Raw genomic sequence first — 21,417 nt, 5'->3', positions numbered from 1 at the left:
ACCACTGGCTGAAGCTTTCGCAACGCTCCTATGAACTTGCACGAGCTTGCTCGGGTTAGTTCAGAGTACAAGACACGACAGGGTCTTGCTCGGGGTTAATATGCCTGGAGTAGTGCTTTCATATTAATATGACAAGATAATTCGAAGTGGCGGCATGCACCAGCCTGATTAATGAGACTATGGCCCCTCGGAGCCACAGGGAGAAGCTCCGTATATCCTGCTGTGCTCTTGAGAGCACCCATTCTGCTTCGAACAGCAGCCTGAAAAGGTTGCCAGTTAAGTCCATGTATTTGTCTTTGTGCCACCATAATGTTCAATATTAACCCTCCGAGGAGGGATGCCCAGGCCACGTATGCCGGGCAGGTGCAAAGACTAACTCAGAGCTGCAGTGCGATGCCAATTAAACAACGATTAGTAACGCCGATGCTCGATATGCGAAGTGCCCCAGCCCCTGTACTCTCAGCACTAAAATCAATCCCGTATGCCTTACAGACCGCCAAAGCATGTGCCTGCAAAGGAGATGAACTTCGCTGCAACGCAGACGTGGATACTAGTTTGAAAGTAACGCGCTCTCAGTGCAATTCGTCAAGGCGCTGGTGCCTATGCAATTCACGTGTCTATCCTACTGCTCTCCAGTGCAACCATTATTACTGAAAGTCAATAGGTTTGGTTTGGTTTATGGGGGTTTAATGTCGCAAAGCGACTCAGGCTATGAGAGACGCCGTAATGAAGGGCTTCGGAAATTTCGACCACCTGGGGTTCTTTAACGTGCACTGACATCGCACAGCACATGGACCTCTAGAATTTCGCCTCCATCGAAATTCCACCGCCGCGGCCGGGATCGAACCCACGACTTTCGGGCCAGCAGCCGAGTGCCATAACCACTCAGCCACCCCAGCGGCTAGTGAAAGTCAATACCTGTTTTAGAATTCCGCTTTATTTTCCCCGGATGGCACCTCTCGAGCACTCTAGACAAGTGTGATCGACTCTGTACAACAACAACAAAGCAAGGCACATCAAACACGTTCAATTCTGTGCGGTCCATGGTGATCATAGCTTGCGACAGGTAAGGTTGACGTCGCATCCCATATTGTGGGAGCTTTCACAGGTGGCTGCTAGGTGCGGCGGTTTGAGAAATATTCATTAAAATTACTTTCCACTCATTTCTGTTTCAAACGAGTGTTTTTTCCATCACTCTCAGCACAACAGCTATCATTTGGGTCCCAAAATCTCGACGGAAAATTTTTTGTTCAACATCCCTTTAGAACAAACTGACGCATGGCCACAACTAGCAGCACGGAAAGAACCATGGCCTGAGGAAAACTGGTGCATGAGGGGGAAGAGGCGCTGACATGTCAGGTCATCACATTTAATGCCTGTGACCTCTGTGATGCCCCTGCATAATCCCTCATGGTGTAAATATTTCATCACAGACAAACAAGAAAGACAATGACTACTCATCCGACTGCGTGCAATAACCTTTATACTGCACATAAACTATAACCATATGTTGTAACACCCAAAAACCAAAACACATAACATCAACACACAAGAGCCCCATGCTGCCTCATGGCCAGAGCTAAAGCAAAAAGAAAAAAAAGGTCCCACTGGAAGGAGAGAAATAAAGAACAAATATTGACTGGCACTGCTCCTCGAGTGGAATACACAAGTCCCTGTCAAGACCTAGTCAACCTCAATTGATTTAGAACAGCGCAACAACTGCTCTTTCTGCAAATACCTTCCAACTCCAAAGCCACCCGATTCATTGCTTTCATGCAAGAGATACTTTAACAAGCCCGCATGCTCAGACATCCATTTCAAGGACAATGATGATAAGCCCAACCTCTGACAAAGTGAACAAGTTTTCATAATCCCTTGGTATTAGTCCTGATGCCTACTTTGATGTAGTGACTCGGCAACATGTACTGCTTGAAAAATCGGAATATTTTCCGACGCCAAAGTCTAAAAATATTTGTGTGAACCAAGCAATGTAATACAAAAATGTCAAACATAGAATGTGCGCTCACAATACACTGATGATCTTGCTCCATTTGAGCAAAAGTTGCTGCACGCATATCAGTTGATTTTTAACAGCTTAAACTGCACACACTTTGATCACTGAGAGAAATGCTCATCTCGTGGCCATACAACCATCACGTCTCATCAGCACAAAATGTTCTGCGACTGCAGAGAAATATTGACGTAAGTGAAGAAAGACCTGTTTCAGCAACCTTGAAATGCACATCAAACAGTATCACAAAAAAGGTTACAACAATGCTACAATTGCTTTTGATGATAACTAAAGTCTCTAGAAACAAGTTCGAAAATGTTGGGGTCATAAGGCCTGCTAATGAATGTGCTGGTAGAGGCCTTCATACCAAAAGACTGGAAGTGCAGCCAAATCAAACCGCTTTACAATGGGTAAGGGGATAAGCAGGACCATGGGAAACTATCGCCCCACTGCAGTAACACCAGTCCTGTACAGAATGGCTATGCATATAGTGAAAGACCGACTGCAACGATAGACCGAGGGAATGGGAGTTCTCAGGGAGCTACAAGCTGGTTTCCCGGAGGGGAAATGCATCGTTGCATCGAAGACATATTGAACGTCTCACGTAACACATCAAAATTACGTAATAGTTCGGGAACCTGTTGTATGCCACTCTTCTGGATATTTACAAGGCGTACGACTGCGCCAACCGTTAGCTCCTGTGGGCCATCCTACATGACCTTGGCATGGACCATGCTGACCTTGAACTGCTTCAGGACACATACGCGGCTGTGTCTGCGAAGGTAGAATGGGACGGGTACATGACGACACCGCCTCACGTCCCATGGGGGCTCAGACAAGGCAGGCTGTTCCTTTGTATTTTCTGTTTATGATCCATGCGGCCGGAGTTAGCAAATGGCTCGAGGGACCACGGCGAGGCTACACTTTGAAACATAAGGACAAGGGGGCAGGTGATTGTGCGGCACATTCCAACCCCTGTGTATGCGGATAACTTTGAGGTGCTCGCTAAATCTCAAGAGGAGCTGCAACAGCTCCTGGACATATGCAGCAATGAGATGACACGGCTGCACCTGCACTTTAGCCCAGAAAAATGTGCGGTCATGGCTTGGTGAGGAGCTGAACCCATTGACTTTGCGTGGACACTCCAGGTGGGTGCGGTGAGCCTGAGAGCAGCAATAGAGCACCTGGGAGTGGGTTTAGGCATGGGGGCAGACTACTTCACACAGCATGAGTGAGAGCGCAAAATGAAAGCAGCCCGCAACAGAGGGATAAAGAGATGTGCTAAAGAGATAGAAGAGCCACAAAGTATCATCATGTGAGCTCTTTATTGTCATCAATACAGACAGAGAGCTTGGGAACAGGAAGTTTCCATACTGTACACTTGCAGGGCCTTGAAGCAAAGTCCTTATCAGGCACGAAGCCTATATTTCCGAGACTCACCTGTACCAGAACAGCCTGTGGCAACACAAGGCACTGTTTGTTAATAAACGTTGTTGATAGGGCTGTGCAAACAGCACCTTTCCAAATCAAATTAAGTGCTAATAGTGTAGCTAAAAACCGAATTGAAAATGAATCGAACAGTGCTAGAACCAAATCGATTAAGAAATGCATATTTGCACAGTCGAACCTCGTTTAACGAAACTGTTTACAACAATATAATGAATATAAAGAAGGAATGACAATTCCCCTTGGAAGCTTGGTCAGCACAGGCTATAACGAAGCTACGGCTATAACAAAGTAATCGCCGGGCCCCCTCAACTGAAACTGTAGCAACTTATGCTACTTGTGTGAACATTCGCACAAAACGAGCAATGGTGCAAAACACTGAAGTGCCAGAGGCTGCACTGCGGCCCAAAACGCTAACCTCCACTATGTGGCTGCAAAATGAAGCAAGCATATTCACTCTACGACTGTCAAGTTACGCGTATAAGAGGATTACATTGTGTTTTTGATGACGAAAGATAATGAACTACAGCCACACCTCAGGACATGACAGCGGTGACAGCTGTGAGCCATGGCCTCCAAGATCAGCCTTCAAGGCAGGCTTTGCTGAACTTGCTCATGCCCTTCGACGTCGTCCAGTTTTAGAGGCCATGCATAAGCATTATGAATGCTGCAACGCAAAAGGACTGCATTGCAGCGCTGAGCCCTTTATCCCGAGCATACGGATTGCAGCAGGATGGTATGTGGCGCGAGTGTGGATCCCATTTCTGGAGCTGTCATCGAATAAAAATACGGAGGGCCTTACTCGAACCTTGTGACAATTATTCAAAAAGTTTAGTAGATATCTGATTCATTTGAAATAATTTTGAACATAAACTACTTCATTCATTTGAATAATTGAATAGGAGGATATTGGGTTCGCTATTCAAAATTTTAGATTATTCGCACACCCCTAGAGCACATGACTAACAGCAACATTTCAAGCACAAACAGTACTGTCCACGAGTCTTTCAGTAATGGCAGGCCTTGTTACGAAATGCATGTGATGTGCTTTGGTGGCTTGTTATACAGAGAGAGGGGGAGGGTAGGGGGTGATATAATGAGTTGGTAATTCCATTTCAATATTGTGCCCTCGCAGTCACTGGAATAAGTCGGTCAGATTTGCGGTTGGCAAGATTTGAACAGAATTAGACAGAAAGCATGGTACTATAGCTGCCTCTGAGTAAAAGGCATGGCAAACTGCTCTGAGAAAACAGAGCGCGGGAAAAGGCGACCTCACTTTTCTCACTTTTCACCTATGTTCACATTTCAAGTGGCTCATGGCTAATAAAATAAACGAACAGGAAAAAAAAGGCAAAACTATGCAGATTTAGGAGTCCGAACGTAACACACATTGAGCTGTAAGCTTTTCTAGCTCATCCTCTGTGCAAACAGAAAGCTAATATCTGGGTCTGGTTTACCCATGTGCTAAATGCAAAATACTGTGCATCCATTTCTGTCACACACCCATAGTACAAGTTTTCATTACCCACATCATTGATTGCAAATCGTCTCCAGAGGGCGCCACCATCAATCGCTCTGTGTTTTCAAACTCCACACAGTTTAGCATTTATTACAAAAGGCTGCCACTATTCACAAACAAGAAAATGCAATTCTACATGGGCCGACCCTTGAAGCAGTTCCCCATGATGCCACCATACTGTAGGACACTACCTAGAGGTCGTGAAAAGGCCAAACACATTCAAAAGAGAGGCACTTATTTTACAAATGGTAATGCCGAGACCGGTGTGGTCTTTTTCGTTTTATTTTCACAACAATCGAATGCTGTAAAAACACAACCACATGAAGAGTAGTAATTCGGGCTTGTTGGTAACTTATGACGAGGATGAAAAAGTGGAAAAGCACAAGGACGGGAGCAGAGGGGTGGACGAGACGAGACGTTTTTCAATAAATCATCTATTGAAAGTTAACGGTTGTCTCGTCCACTCCTCTGCTCTCATCCTTTTTTGCTTTTGCATTTTTTCGTCTTCATGTCAACCACACCTTGTTGGTAAAACCAACAGCTTGCACCGTAAAAAGAATTCATTCCACTGAAGACAGAACAGCCAACTGACAGACAACTGACAAATAAGGTGGAATAGAGACAGCACTTCTCTGTTTTAGATACCTGCTGTTCCACGGCATAAATAATGTGCTTGTGTCCAAAATACATGTTTAAAACACTGACCACTCCACATTGCTTTAAAAGGACACAGAGAAAAACGCTGTACAGATTTAGCAAGAAAAAACTGCTGGTGGTTTAGCATTTCTAAGCAAGAAATATTATGCGGAAGGAGTTTTTCACAGGTGGGCACCACTGCCATGTACCTGAAAGCGCAACTGAGGTTTCCATTGACCCAGGGGGCCAGTAATGAGTAACTTTTTCGTCGTCGATGCCAACTCACCAATGTATGCCGGCAGCCTATGCTCCATTGCCACGTTTTTACAGCAGTGTTGTCAACACCAATGCGTACTGCTTTAGTGCAGTGTTTCTGCCACAATGTTGCCCACGCCAATGCATGCAGTGCACATCTCTGTCACTACCGCCACATAGCTCAAAGCGTGAATATTAGTTTGATAGCAGTATTGGTCAATGAAGATGACAATGTGCAATGCACAGTGCAAGAGTGTGTTGCATTTTAACACTAGGTGTGTTTGGCTGTGACGATTACCTGGTGCTCTTGCGCAACAGCCTGCAAAGCTGATCTGTTTGCGTCATGCGGGTTCGACTCCCAGTAGTCGACATATTTATTTGATTTCTTTTTATTTATTACTTTCACTTGGCACAAACCCATAAACACCATGAGCATACAAGCATCCCAAGATCTTGCTCGGGATCGACCCATCAAAATAGTGCTATAGCACTGAAATTAAATGGCAGTGTAGCCTAACATCAAAGATTTGTGCACAAAAACTGCCTTGACATCACTGAAGTTTGGTTGCAAAAACTAACTGCCTTTCATTTTTTTTTAACCTTTCCAGCTCATAAAGACATCCTTCTGAGTTTAAGTAGCCTCTCCATAGTTAGGATGTGGTAATCCACTGAAAGTGACATCTTCAATTTGTCCTCAGTGCACTCTTAAAGAAGCAATGCATCTGAAATCTTTGTTCTGTTTGGAAAGAAATGCTACAACCTGGGCTTTCCATGATTTGAACACCCAAAGGCCTGTTTCAGTTTGGTACATATATGCTGAAGCAACAGGACCTAAGCGCTACTTTGTGCCAGTGTGCTTTAGGGGAAGGTAATTGCGTTTCACAAAAAGTTAGTTTGTTTATGGGGTTTTAACGGCCAAATGCAGCTCAGCCTATGAGGAACGCCACAGCGGAGAGCTCCACATAATTTCGAACACTGGGGTTCTTTAATGTGCACTGACATTGTGCAACACATGGGCCGCTAGCATTTCCCCTCCATCGAAATGCGACCGCCGTGGCCGGGATCAAACCCGGGTCTTCCGGGTCAGCAGCCGAGTACCATAACCACTGAGCCACCGCAGTGGCTTGTTTCACAAATGAATCTGGTCAACACAGCAGATGCATTACAAATGTAAGCATATAAGTAGATTAGCAAAGATTGCTTTTCATAGCAAACATCATCAATAGGCACCAGAACATTATCGAAGCTGGGTATTTTAAGAGTGCTCTTTCTCTTCATGGCGCTTCAAATTGCGCTTTTCAGTGAACGCCTTTGCGCAGAAGTTACATTGAAATGGTTTCTCACCCTTGTGGGCTCGCACATGTGTTATGAGGCAGTTCATTTGTGTAAAAGCCATGGGGCAGAGCTGGCACCGGTATGGCCTCTCGCCTGTGTGGGTGCGGACATGCGCAACCAAATGGCTCTTAACTGAAAATCTGCTGTCACAGTGCTCACAGTGGTAAGGACGCTCTCCAGTATGGATGCGACGGTGTCGAACCAGGTTCCCCACCATTCCAAATCTGCTGCTGCAGAAGTCACACTGATATGGACGCTCGCCGGTGTGGACGCGAAGGTGTTCATACAGGTGGGACTTCCATGCAAATGTCTTCTCACAGTGGTTGCACAGATGTGGCTTGAAGGATGTGTGTTCACCCTGGCGACTTTCTATCTTAACACAAGGAGTTGCTACACAGTGGGGTGAAGGGGACCTGTTCGCAAGTGCACTTTCTCCAGGAGGTGGCTTGTGGCCGTGATGTGTGGCAACCAAGCCTGCATCAAGACCAAAACATTTCCAGTCAACCATAGCACCTCTTGAGTCAATAGTTTGACCTTAAAAAGAGCTCAGCTTTCAAACAAGATTTTCAACTTTGAAAATCTCTTGCGGTGATGCCAATGTTCGATTATCAATGGAAATGGTCAGATCAAGCGAAAAGTTATGCATCTTGACCCATGCTCACCCCATCAGGGACTTCATGACAAAAGGGCGCCGTTTATGTGGTGAACACAAGAAAGCCATTCAAAAAGAAAAATCAGTGGCAATGTGTTATAACCTATAACACTTTATACTTCATCAGAATGCACCCATTCTTTCCAGTAAAGCTTCCCTGTTCACTGTCCTTGACACATTAATTAAATATTCAATGAAATGTCATTCACACGAATCTGCTAGCAAGACTAGCTTTCTTGCAAGCCAACTTGCAGCTTTGCACAAATGTAGTTCACATATTCAATTCTATAGTTTGCACAAACTAAAGAATGGAGACTACATGCACACAGCACATATGCTGCTCATAGAAGTGCAAGTAATGTTGTCCAAACGATGAAACATGAACAACCGTTATTTGCACCAAAACCACAATAAGGCACACCACACACTATAGTTGTTATCAACAAATGCACTAACTATGAGCTTCTGCTGAAACCAGTTCGTGAATTTGCTCCTCAACATCTGGCTGCACAACAAGAAAAACAAGAACTGATGATTTTGCAGATCAGGTTTTATAATAAAGTTACATGCAAGATATAAACTAAAAATATAAGCTGAAATTTCATAAAACCCTAAGTCAATGAAATTCAACTGTATAGTAGTAGAACTGCAATGGACAAACAAAACAAGGTAATTAAGAAACTGAAGCATATAAGCAAGGTCACAGATGGAGCAGGAGATGCACAGGCACAAAAGGCTACCACGACTACAGCATTTCTTTCACTAATAATCACGAGGTTTCTTTAGCAAGGTGTTTCTTTATGCTCGGGCACAATGTCAAACATTGTATAACTGACAGCACACATCCTCTACATCTCACTCAACTGGATGAGCTTTCAATGTAACCAAATAGGGTCCGATGCATTCCACTTTGTTCAAAGACACTACACTTCACATCATATAGTGCACTATTGCAACAGCTATAAAAGTAAATCCATTGGGGTTCATAGCTGTTGGTAGATGATTTGAAAGACTCTTCCTTTCGCAGCTTGTACTAACTGCGTAGACGATGTTGGTTCAAATGCCTGTAATATAAAAGAATAAAACAGGTTAAATGAAAAAAACCCCAATACCAAAAGTAACAGCACGCATCCCTTGTGTGTTAAAAAATTGCACTGTATGACATACTGCATTACCTCCAAAAGATCCAGAGTAACAGCTTCAACTAAATTCACAGATGCTTTTTTACATTTGAAGAATACTGGATGGAGGCCGAGAATGTACTCCTGCATTTAAAGAAATGCAGAATGGCCAATTTTCTTGAAAGCCATTGCAAGTCTGACCACGAACCTAGGATAACGTGTTGGTCCAATGTGTACGGGAATCCCTCAAGCTCAAGACGCAATACAAACTGAAATTATGGACTACAATGAATACATGATGACAACCATCATGGACTGCAATGAAAAGACGACAGTTCGTCAACAAGAGGCTTAAATTTCTTTAAAGGTGTACGAATATTCAGAATTCAAAGACAAATCAAATATGTTTGGCATTCGGTTCACATTCGTTTTTGAAAAATTAATATTTGGGAATTTCTGAACCTATCAAATTCCTGAATATTCTCTACAGTGCCAGCTTCATAAATTTGATCATGGCGAAGTCACTATATCAGGGCAAATTGTGCAACAATCGAGTACAAAGTGCCATGAAAACAATACAAATGTGTTTTCTTCGCTTTCGTCTCCAAAGTTTGTCACACAGACCAATCGCATTCTGATGCTGCTAGGCTTGACCTCATGCGAAATTCCACAAGTGGGCTTTCCCACACATAGCTGACAATCTATTTCGATCAACCACAATGATAGAGTGCATCGTTTTTTTTCTTGCTCCATGAATGCCACACCCATGGAAGTTGTCGTGTCGCCTTCGTAACTCTCCTAGTGTGGAGTCCGTCAGTTCATATAGGTCAACTATGGTTTGTGGGAAAGCCTGCTTGCGGAATTTTGCATGAGTGGATGCCAATAAGTAATTACTCCCTTATTACAAATCTATGAGAAGCTGTTTATTCCTAGATTCACACTCCAAAGTGAATAAAAAATAATGCAATTAATGTTGTGAGCATATATCTGCTTCTGTTCAATGCACCATTTTCATAATAGAATAAATGTAGGTTTATATTCGAGGTTGTCTTCAGCACCATTTGATTGCATTAATAAAAACAAGTAGCTCTCTGCCTGCCAGCTCAAGACAAACCTTAGAGAAATCATTTCCTTGACATATCTTCAAATTAGTACAAGCTGGCTTGGTGTTTGTATTGCCATCTTACATTGCAATGAATACAGGAACATCAACATTACATAGCTTTTCAGTTTCAGGACATTTGCAATGAATTACAACCATTTCAATCAGCTGAAGCAATAAATTATATGTGAGTATATATATTCAATCAACATTCAAGTCAAGATTGTGGTCACTATATATATATATATATATATATATATATATATATATATATATATATATATATATATATATATATATTCTATCAACATTCAAGTCAAGCTTGTGGTCACTCACATATAATTTATTGCTTCAGCTAATTGAAATGTTTGTAATACATTTCAAATGTCCTGAAACTGAAAATATTCGAATTATCGGGAGTTTTGACCCATTGAAATACACAGGGCTTTGCCCGGACCCGGCCGTCAGTTCGAATTAACCGGAAGTTCGAATTAAGCGATTTCAAATTAACGAGGTTTTACTGTATATCTGTATGTATGTATATATATATATATATATATATATATATATATATATATATATATATATATATATATATATATATATATATATATATATAAACATTGCTATTCATTCTCCATGCATGCTTTCATCAGAAAAATTCCACAAAAAATTATCATGCCAAGAAGGAAAAACACACAAAAATAAAACACAATGACAAAAAGGCACTGCAGAATGGCTGGATCACACTAAATGAACAAGGCAAAAATGTTGAAAAAAAAATTTAGGGGCCACTTAATTATCATTTGCTGAAAGTGCATAAGTATTATGGCTTCTCCTTGCTTGAAGAGCTAAGGTTGCCAGCTTAGCACATTAATCAGCAAAATCTCTATTTTGCAGGACATGAGCATCAAGGTCTGTATAGGTTGACACCGATTGTTTTAAAAACTTCTTCCTCTTGCAAACGATACTTGCTGCCCCAGCGATACTGGTTCTGGTGTCTGCAAAGTAAAATGGCAAATCAGCATATAGTTACAGAAAGACCTCAAGGCCACAATGAGCACTGTTTATTCAACTACCATTACCTCAGCGGACTTATTGAAGGGATGGGTTCCTCAGCAAATAATTCCTTCAATAGACAACCTGGTTTGATACAAAAGAGTGAAGCAGAATGCTGTTGTGCAAGCCACTCTAGTCACTTTCAGTCGGAACAAAAAATGATGTGCAGATGTCAAGAGAAGGGATGCTGGCAGTCATCAAGCGAGCGATATTAAAGGACTCGTAGCAAATCAATACCCATGACTCTTAGTTAGGCCTACTAATAAAGTGATTGAAGATGGCTGTGAATTACATTGGTGTAATGAGAACAACACCATTTTCTTAACCTTAAAACACACATCAGACTGAAGGAGCTGAACCCTGTTCCTGTGATTAAAAGGGCAGTAAACACAGCTGCATAAAATGTATGTTAGTTAGTAGGTCGTACATACAAAAGAAGGGAGGCTTGAGGACAGTGCCCTTAGGTACCCCAAATATAACGGATGATCAAGGAGGCAAACACTCGTTAGCTGAAACAAATTTCTGTCAGTGAGAGAATAAACTTGTATGATGTTTGCATATCATTAAGAGTACAATGCAAAAGCATTAAAGATGCCTCCCACTCAAGTGCTCCTTTTCTTCCATACATTCATAGATCGCAGGGACTCCTCATACCCCTACTGGCATAGTGGTCCAGCGGTTAAGCGATGCACCACTGCCTCGGTAGGTGGCTGTTTCAAACATAGCCACCGGTGGGGCTTGCGAGACCCAGGATGCTTTTCCCGATCTCCCGTAACACTAATTTTTGCACTGCTAATTCTTCAGGAGCCTATCTATCTTCCGACTAATGAGCAAGCGCCACGACGTGAAGGCGGCAATTGCATTGCATTTATTTGAATTAACTTCATTGCCACCAGCCCACCATGGTAGGTGGGCCATGCGCTTTTTCGTCATACCCACGGACGCTGGCTTTTCTCGAGAACAGCATGTCTACTGCCATCGCATTAAAAGTTCCACAGCCAGCGGTTCACCGGCACATAGCAAGCAGAGACACGCAGCGGCAAGCTCTGATGCGCCGCTCAACTCAAGCTCTGGCCCCAGCCAGTATAATAAATTACCATCGTGAAGCTGAGTGAGTGCTGCTTGACTCGGTGTACTAAATGTCTGCCACAGAAAAGACAAAAAAACAGCTATGTTAGCAGAAAGACTGCCTACTAAAGCAACGCCAAAGCATGCCTCCGCAAGTGCCAAGTTTTCTGCAACAGCGTCACCTGCAAGCACGCCGGGCGATGAACAGTGCTGCTCACTAGGTGCCATGGTCGTCGCTTCGGAAGTGGGCAGCAATGTAAAATTCCATCTTATAAAAAAAAATAAACACATGGTCCATTTCCACAATGCCTTCAGCAGTGGAGCTAGCAGATGCCAGGCGAGCCACACCCAGCACCAGCAACGAAGCGGCTTAGGGAAGAAATTTGTTTGTATCGGTAATGGTATGGGGGTTTAACGTCCCAAAGTGACTACGGTTATGACGGATGCCATAGTGAAGGGCTCCAGAAATTTCGACCACCTGGGGTTGTTTAATGTGCACTGACATCGCACGGTACATGGGCCTTTAGAATTTCGTTTTCATTGAAATTCAACCGCCGAAGCAGGGTCGAACCCAGAAATTTACTTGTATCGTAGTTGCCACTTCTACCAGCAGCTCCTCAAAATTTATTTACTTTTGACATTTCTCAATTCCAGGGCTTACTATTTCCGCGAACAACAAATTATAGAGCATTTTTCTGACACCAGCGGGAGAGATCCAGAATGGCAGCCTGAGACGCGTGCCCCTAGGTCATCATGACGACTGTCTGCGTTCGCACTCGCTGCTACAGATCTGGATACAGGTCTAGATACAGGCCTAGATACAGATCTAGGTACAGATCTAAGTGCAGATTTAGTACAGATCTGGTTAAAATTTATCTTTGTTTTTCAGAATCAAAACCATGTCAGCGCGTGTCAAAGAAGAAGCCAATGACCCGCACCCGAAAAACAATATGAAGACCCCATGCAAGTCTGCAGCAATGCCAGATTTAAACTCCTCATAAAAGGCAACACTCTGTCAATCTGGACCTGGAGCTTTTTCCAAGTTCAGTTTGTCACCAGCTCTTTCGACTTCACCACAGATAACTCTTTCGAGTGCTGTTGGAACATCAAAGTCCAGGTTAGGCACAACCGAGAAAAATCCTTGAATTCTGGGTCTATCCCGTAGTTGGCAGCCGAAAAGTTGAGTATAGTAATCTTCGAAAGCACTCTTGAATGACGCCGGACTGGTCGTGCAATGTTATATCATTATATTTTTATTTCCACTATATATTTTTAGTTCTTGAGTATGTTTTCTCATCTAAGGCATGCTTAGTCTCTGCCTCGCCAGCCAGCAGCTTTTCTGTATGTGCACGTAATATTGCTCCTCTATACTTATCTTCGTCTGTAGTTTCTCAAGCTTTCGTCTTAATTTTTGTACTTCCTAGACTGCCTCCTCTTACTTCCTAGGCCATGTGCAATTGATTGTGGCTTATTGGAGGGGCGCAAGTCAGAAGCCATTGTTTGATTTATGGAGGTTTAATGTCCCAAAGTAAAGGAGCCATTGTGACAGCAAATGCACACCACGGGCAAGCAAGACACCGTGTTGACTTGGCTCAGGTACAAGTGGGGGTGATGCGTGTGTGGTAATGGCTTAATTTGAAGCTTAGTAATATGGTAATATATTACATTAGTAATAGTGGCGGAAACTACAGACATGCTAATTAGTGAGATGCTAATTAAGCATAACATCATGTGCATAAACTACAATGAGGAAGAGTTCAAAGACAAGAATGTGGACACTTTGTTGCGATGATGGCGATAAATATGTGAATGTGAAGAAAGAACAGTGACTTTTTGAAGCGAAACCGCTGAAGGGAGCCAATAATGCTGTCACGTCACACCCTTGAAGGCGGAGCTTAATTAAGTGTCCCCCTAATTATTTTTCTCTCCCTCTACACTTTGAAACGGCGGCGACAACTAGAACTGTCCGCCCAGATAACCAATCTTTTTATCTCTCTTAATTTGTTCTTTCACTAGATCCCACCTTCCTCCCTTCTCTTTAAGGCGCGGTTTGGGTGTCCACCGATTTCTTCTTCTTCTCCTTAGTAAGCATGGCACATACCCACGCAGGGGGATTGGCCAAGGTTCAGTGGGTAATCCCAATGAGGTATTTGCGCGGGGAAAAATAGCCGTGAGAAAGCCACATATCGTTGGCCTAAGCAATTACTGCGCCATTTCCTTTCCTGGAAAAACCAATATTCAAACCAATTTATCAAGATGGCTCCGCTTATCTTGCTTGGCGCAGTTCTGGCTCAAAGATGGCATCACTCCAATTTATCAAGATGGCTCCGCTTATCTTGCTTGGCGCAGTTCTGGCTCAAAGATGGCATCACTGAACGCGTAGAACTGAAAACATAATAGCATTACTCAAGCGAAAATATACGTGTGGACAACAAACAGCGCGTTCTGCTGTGTGACGATTGCAGTCGTTTGAAATTGAAAAGATTAGGTACGGAAGGCTCATTGTCGACCGTGTCAACACGACCGTCAAGCCAGTACACATGCACACACATCAGTTCAACTTCAGTGCATGCAGCAACGAACAGCATGCACCGTTTGCTTGACCGCGGGTGTATGCGTTCAAGTAGCCGCATCGAACGCATAGTCCTAAACAGCACTCTTCAAGCTTATTTTGCCCTCCAATTATAGAAAGACATTTATACTGCACTGCTGTTGCTGGTATAAAACTGAACGCGCGTGAACCCACCTTGACCAGCATTGACGCACGGCTAGCGGCAAGCACGCACAGAGGCGGAGACCACAACATTTGCGAGCCGAGCCGCCTGCAGCCACCTCAGCATTGCAAGCACACAAATCTATTTTTGCACAGCCTTCCTCGCATGCGAGACAACAAAAACGAATACGTACAAGTTTTCAAAAGTGAGCACGAGCATGCAACCCATGAAGCAACCCCACCAACTCGAAGTTGCCACCATTGTTGCGTACCGCGATGCAGTTTCCTCCATCACACCGATCATACTTGTTTACTACTAAAAGATAGCAGCAGAGAAACAGCCAAACATGGACGTGCAGTTGTTACCCAATTTAGCTGAAAAACGGGGCAGCAACGCTTCACCTGCACACAAATCATCACAGCGATAACACTACACAGGCTAAATCAGAAAACGAAACTGTTGGGGGGATAGGGCGTTTCTCATCACTCCTTCGCGCGCTGGCCGCCGTCTGCTTCTCAGTTTTGCGGAACGGTTTGCATCTGATAATTCTTCAAAATTACAGCTCGCACGAAACGCATTGCTGTACAGTTGCTATCTGCCACAGGAGCGGCAGATAGCAACGCTCGGCGCTGCGGTTATGAGCATACCGATAACAAAAATAACCGATAACAAAAGGTTCTTTATGTTAGCTATAGTGAATCTTAAATATAAAAGGTCGGCCGCAACATGCATGCTCCCCCGCCCAACACCACCTTGAGAGTTACTCATAATTTTGACCCAGTTCTCAGCCTAATCTTATCTACAAGACACGTTCTCTAAGCAGATTTTACTAAGTGCGTAAAGTGAATGCATATGCAGAGCCCCTTCATCTCGATCGCATCAATACGATTCATAAATGAAAAGCAGCAAAATAGGTGCCCAAACAAAAACTGCAAATACATGCGTGTGTGCACTTATTCTAATGTGTTAAAAAAGTGTAATTGGGTTGTTCTACTATGGCACAATAATTAATAAAGCTTCATTATATACAAGATGCTGTTCGCTTAATCCCATCATTAACACCTGTGACGTATATTTCAGACTGAAAAAAAAAAAAACCAGATAAGAAGACCCGTGCTTTTTACTATCTGCTTGGGAAAGTGTCAGGCAGGATCCGCACCACAGTCCTCATAGTGACACTTATTCCCAAGCCCAGCTAGATGTACACCGCAGTCACAAAAACAATGTTCCCAACTGAGCAATATCGCTCACACTGCCCTTATAGCTCGGAAACACCTTGATGACATTTTCTCCTTCCAGCAGATTAACTATATGGATCGAGCTTTTGGTTATAACCCATGACGGTGACGCAGTTAAAACCACGAAAGTCCAGGTAAAGCTAAAAAGCGCTCAGAGCTTGCAAGCATGCTACACGAGGACTTCATGCCCATACTTTCCACGACTGTGTCCCCGATGGCCGCCATCGTGGTTTTGTTTGAAAGCTGGGCCCCTTCCCCACTACCTGTTATAATACTCATTACTGTGAGATATTTTTTATACGTCTGCATTCCGCTGTTTTTGTAGGGTTCTGCAATGACCTCCGAATGACTGGCGTGTGCACTTCAAATGCGATTTTCTCAGCTTCGTGCCTTTTGTCGACACGACTAGCCTTACGGAAGTTTTTATTATGTTTTTTGGTGCAATGTACATTAATGTTATATCATTGAATTCACAAAGAACTAAACTGCGGAGCTATGCTGGTTTTGCTTGTCTAAGTCAAACACTTGAAACATTGTGAACCATAATGTCACCTAACTATACTTCATAATTATGGTAATCAAGTGAGGTATACTGAAACTAATATTTTTGAAAACAGAAGAAGAAACACATATACATCCCTTATTTCATTACGATGTCTTTAATAAGAAAAATGTTCATTTCAAGACCCGTGTCTCCCCTTAAAAAAACCTCATCCAATTGAGTGAGATGCAGAGGATATATGTGTTGTTGCTTATACCATGTGTCACATTTTGTCCAAGCATAAAGAAACTGCATGCTAAAGAAACCTCGCGATTATTAGTGAAAGTTTCTAGTGAAAAAGATATGCTGGTGTCTTGATAGCCTTTTTGTGCTGTGCGTTTCCTGCTTCATCTTTGACCTTGCTTTGTATGCTTCTGTTCCACCAGTTTTCATAAGCACCTTGCTTTGTTTGCCCGTTGCAGTTCTGCTACTGTACACATGAATTTCATCGACTTAAAGTTTTATGAAATTTCACCTTACAGTTTTAATTTATGCATGCATGTTAACTTTCTCATGAAACCTGCTCTGCAAAATCATCAGTTCTTCCTTTTCTTGTCATGCAGTTAGATGTTGAGAACCAAATTCATGAATTTATTTCAGCTGAAGCTCGTTGTTTGCGCATGTGTTGATAGCTACTATAATGCTTGATGACTTAATTACTGTGCTTTTGGCACAAATAACTTGTTCATGTTTCATGATACACTCAACATTCATTGTCCATTGTTGTTCTGTTACCATGCAGGTGAGTTTGGTTGACTTAAACTATAAAATTTAAGCTCTTCTTTTTTCTTTATATCTATGCATGTAACATTCTCATGAAACCTCTGCAGTATCATCCCTTATAGTTTTCCTTCTTGTGGAGTCAGGTATTGAAGAGGAAATTCACGTGTGCATTGTTGTAACTGATTTAAACTGATACTCATGCACAGTTTGCTCATGTGTTGATAGCAAGTATACTGTGTGGTCTTGTTGTGGTTTTGGTTTAAATAAACGTTGTTCATGTTTCGTCACGTGCACAGCATTACTGGCACTTCTCTAGACAGCATATTTGCTGTGTGCATGCGGTCTCCGTTCTCTGGTTTGTGCAAACTAGGGAATTAAAATTTGGACTACAAGTGTGCAAAGCTGCACATTAATTAGCTTGCCAGGAATCCAGTCTTGCAAGCAGATTCTTGCAAATGACATTGCTTTGAAGATTTACCTCTGATGACCAGGACAGTGGACATGGAAGGGCGCTGTTTTCATGAAGGCCCGTCAAAATGCACAGCTTTTAAATCCAAGAGTACTTGACTTGTTCTTGTCATTTTTCTTGATACTAATTGAACATTGGCAGCGTTGCAAGGAAGCTTTGAAGTTGAAAAACTTGTTTAAAAGCTTCTTTGTTTTTAACATAACCCTGCTGACTCTTGCATATGTTTATATGACTGCTTTGGCCATAAAGGCATGTTAGCTGTCATGCGAGGCAGTCTCGTTGAGTGGAAATGCTCTGGTTTTCACGGTGCAGGACTTGTTGCAGCACATCACAGCCATGAGCCACCTCCTGGAGAAAGTTCACCACCCCGCTGTGCATCAAGTCCCCATATTAAAATGGAAAATCACCAGCTACACCAGTGCAACCACTGTAGAGAAACCTTTACACAAAAATGCAACCTAGATGTTCACCTTCGCATCCATACAGGAGAGCGTCGTTACCAGTGTGGCTTCTGCAGTAGCAGATTTTCAAAAAAGAGCACGTTGGTTGTACATGTCCGCACCCACACGGGCGAGAGGCCATACGAGTGCCAGCTGTGCCCCATAGAATTTGCACAAAGTGAGCACCTCGCGAGGCATGTGCAAGCCCACAAGGGCGAGAAACCGTTTCAATGTCGATTCTGCGTAAAGGTGTTCAGTGCAAAGCGTAGTTTGAAAAATCATGAAAAGAGAGTGCATTCTTCAGGTACGCCAGCTTTATAATGTAATTAGGCATTTTGATAACGCTAGCTATGACAGTCGTTCCCAGGTAACCTACTTAATCGCATACGTTTGCTTTGCATATGCCATCTTACCTACTCGATATGTGAAAAAGACATTCACATGCCCTCACATTGTACTGGCACAAAGCTGCTCCTTTGCTGCTATTCCCTCAGATAATGCATGTGCCTGCTAATTTCCCCAATGTGCATGATGGGTTAAAATCAAAGCATGCATGAATAGGATCTCTTCCCATCAGAGTGATGATTTCTCATTGATGGTTAAAACTTCTAAGCTCACAATTTATTCGCTGCAGTAGAAAGCTTGTCTAAGGTGCTCGATTTTATTGCAGTTTTGTTAGAAATGGTGTAGATTTTATCAGTAGTTTTTCAATCAGTCGATGCATCCGTTTTTAAGTCTACCGGTGCTGGAAATCACGACCAGATAGCATAATGGCAATTGCAGGCCGGCAAAAGTGATAAAACTAAAAAATAATATAGTTTCAGCCTCCAGACAATAAACAGATTTAGTATGCAGTAGTGTCTATATGAGTTCCAACACACAAAGCTTTTTACAGCGCTGTTAGGTATGCCCCATTGACAAAAGTTTTTGTGACCTGTAGTTATACTGGTTCAACAAAGAAACGCAAAATGCTCGTGCCATCCAGAGGCAAAAGCCCGAAGCTGTTCATCGCTGATGGGAAGGAAGCTTTGCTTTTCTTCGAAAGGTGCACTTGAGAGAGCATAAAATATAATAAATTAAGATGAACACTCCTGAGAGAAAAAAAATAAGCACTTGACAACAAATTAGCAATATTTTAAGGACGTGGTGTTGTGGTGGTACACAAAACTAATGGCAATGTTTCACCGCAAGATGGCAGTTCAGCTTGGTTTGTACAATTTTCGATACTGAATTAAAATTAAAATTTTTTGTTTTTACAGTTTTTCAGTCCTCAATTGTTGCATTGTAAGGAAAGAAGTTTACATTTCCACCATTATCTCGACGTGTTCTGATCAATTAATGACCCCTTTAAGCTTGTTGCATTTAGTAGAAGTGTAGTATTTCGGAGAAAGACATTTGATTAAGATAAGTGCTGTTTCCATTCCGCCTAGCTGGTCTATTGAACCACAGACACTGCGTGTATGTCTGCGATGGAACAAATGCTTCTACTGGTACACACTCGCATCTTTCACCAACAAGAGCTTTGTGAGAAGGAAAGTGCACCTATCTGTATAGCTCGGTGATGTGTTGTACTTTCTTTTGTTCTGCATGGTTTGAAAAAGTTTGCATCACAGTCACTGTAACACTGTCTGCTAAATTGCTTAAAAGTTTTTGGAAAGCCTAATCCTGTCCCCAGTCGTACATGCGGCATATATCAGTGTTGTAAGTTGTGACCCCAACATTTTCAGTCTTGTTTCAAAAGACCTTGTAGTTTGGCCGACACTAATGCATTATCATAAAGAAAAGCAGTTATATTTCTTTTTATTCTAGCCTTTTTGTGACCTTTGAAACAAAGTTCAAAGTTAGAGAAACAGGCATTCCCTTGGCCACAACACGTGTCTTACTGAGAAGACGTAATTGATTTATGTTCACTAATTAAGATAAGCACTCCTCGCATTAATCACAGTGTGTGCAATTTCACTCATGGCAAACAAAATGGTGTGCTTTTGCTTTTTTAGAAACTTTTACTCCAATGGAGAGAGAAATTCAGCTATGTGTTGTGAGCTTATGTTTTCTGTCTTTTTTTTGCATAACCTGAGTGTTTTGTTACATTTGCGAGCCAGAGAGTGCTCTGCTGTGTTCATTTGGTTGAATTATGGCCTTCATATAAAATTTAAAAAGCCTTCTGCTTTCACTTTTCCTGCAGTTTCAGGGTTGCCTGTGGCTCTGGTGTGCATTCTCAGGTGGAGCTTGATGTGATTGCATTTGTATTTTTTTGTTTTGTTTGACTTCTACAGTGCCGTGTTCTTAATATATAATTTGCTTTTTGACCGTGTGTATTATCTAGTGGAAGCTCATGTGTGATATAAAAAGTGTTAAGAGTTGACTCTGCTTTTGGTGAATTTCTTGTCTAGTCTTGCTAAAATCATTATACCTCGCTTGTTTATCTGCAGAGCAGTCTACTTCACCTTCGTGTAGCTTGCTTGCAAGCTCTGAGTGCTTTTTAGAATGATAGCTTTACCTGGACTTTCGTGGTTTTAACTGCGTCACCGTCATGGGTTATAACGAAAAGCTCGATCCATAGTTAATCTGCTGGAAGGAGAAAATGTCATCAAGGCGTTTCCGAGCTATAAGGGCAGTGTGAGCGATAGGGCTCAGTTGGGAACATTGTTTTTTTGACTGCGGTGTGCATCTGGGCTTGGGAATAAGTGTCGCTATGAGGACTGTGGTGCGGATCCTGCCTGACACTTTCCCAAGCAGATAGTAAAAAGCACGGGTCTTCTTATCTGTTTTTTTTTTCAGTCTCAAATATACGTCACAGGTGTTAATGATGGGAAGCGAACAGCATCTTGTATATAATGAAGCTTTTTTAATTATTGTGCCATAGTAGAACAACCCAAATTAACTTTTTCAACACATTAAAATAAGTGCACACACGCATGTATTTGCAGTTTTTGTTTGGGCACCTATTTTGCTGCTTTTCATTTATGATTTGTATTGACGCGAGACGAAGGGGCTCTGCATATATATTCACTATATAGGCACGTACTTAGTAAAATCTGCTTAGAGCACGTGTCTTGTAGATAAGATTAGGCTGAGAACTGGGTCA

The 21,417-nt window shown here is 42.5% G+C and overlaps 1 long non-coding RNA gene across 1 annotated transcript; it reads left to right on the top strand.

Annotated features, from left to right (window-relative positions):
* The first annotated feature begins 16,331 nt into the window (after positions 1-16,331).
* Positions 16,332-20,694, top strand: LOC144133001 (uncharacterized). Its single transcript, XR_013314957.1, has 2 exons — positions 16,332-16,439; positions 18,202-20,694. It is a non-coding gene; the product is annotated as an uncharacterized LOC144133001 (long non-coding RNA).
* The last annotated feature ends 723 nt before the right edge of the window (positions 20,695-21,417 follow it).

This window comes from Amblyomma americanum, chromosome 5, assembly GCF_052857255.1.
Source record: "Amblyomma americanum isolate KBUSLIRL-KWMA chromosome 5, ASM5285725v1, whole genome shotgun sequence".
NCBI classification, from domain to species: domain Eukaryota; kingdom Metazoa; phylum Arthropoda; class Arachnida; order Ixodida; family Ixodidae; genus Amblyomma; species Amblyomma americanum.
This window is presented reverse-complemented; position numbering and strand designations above follow the sequence as displayed.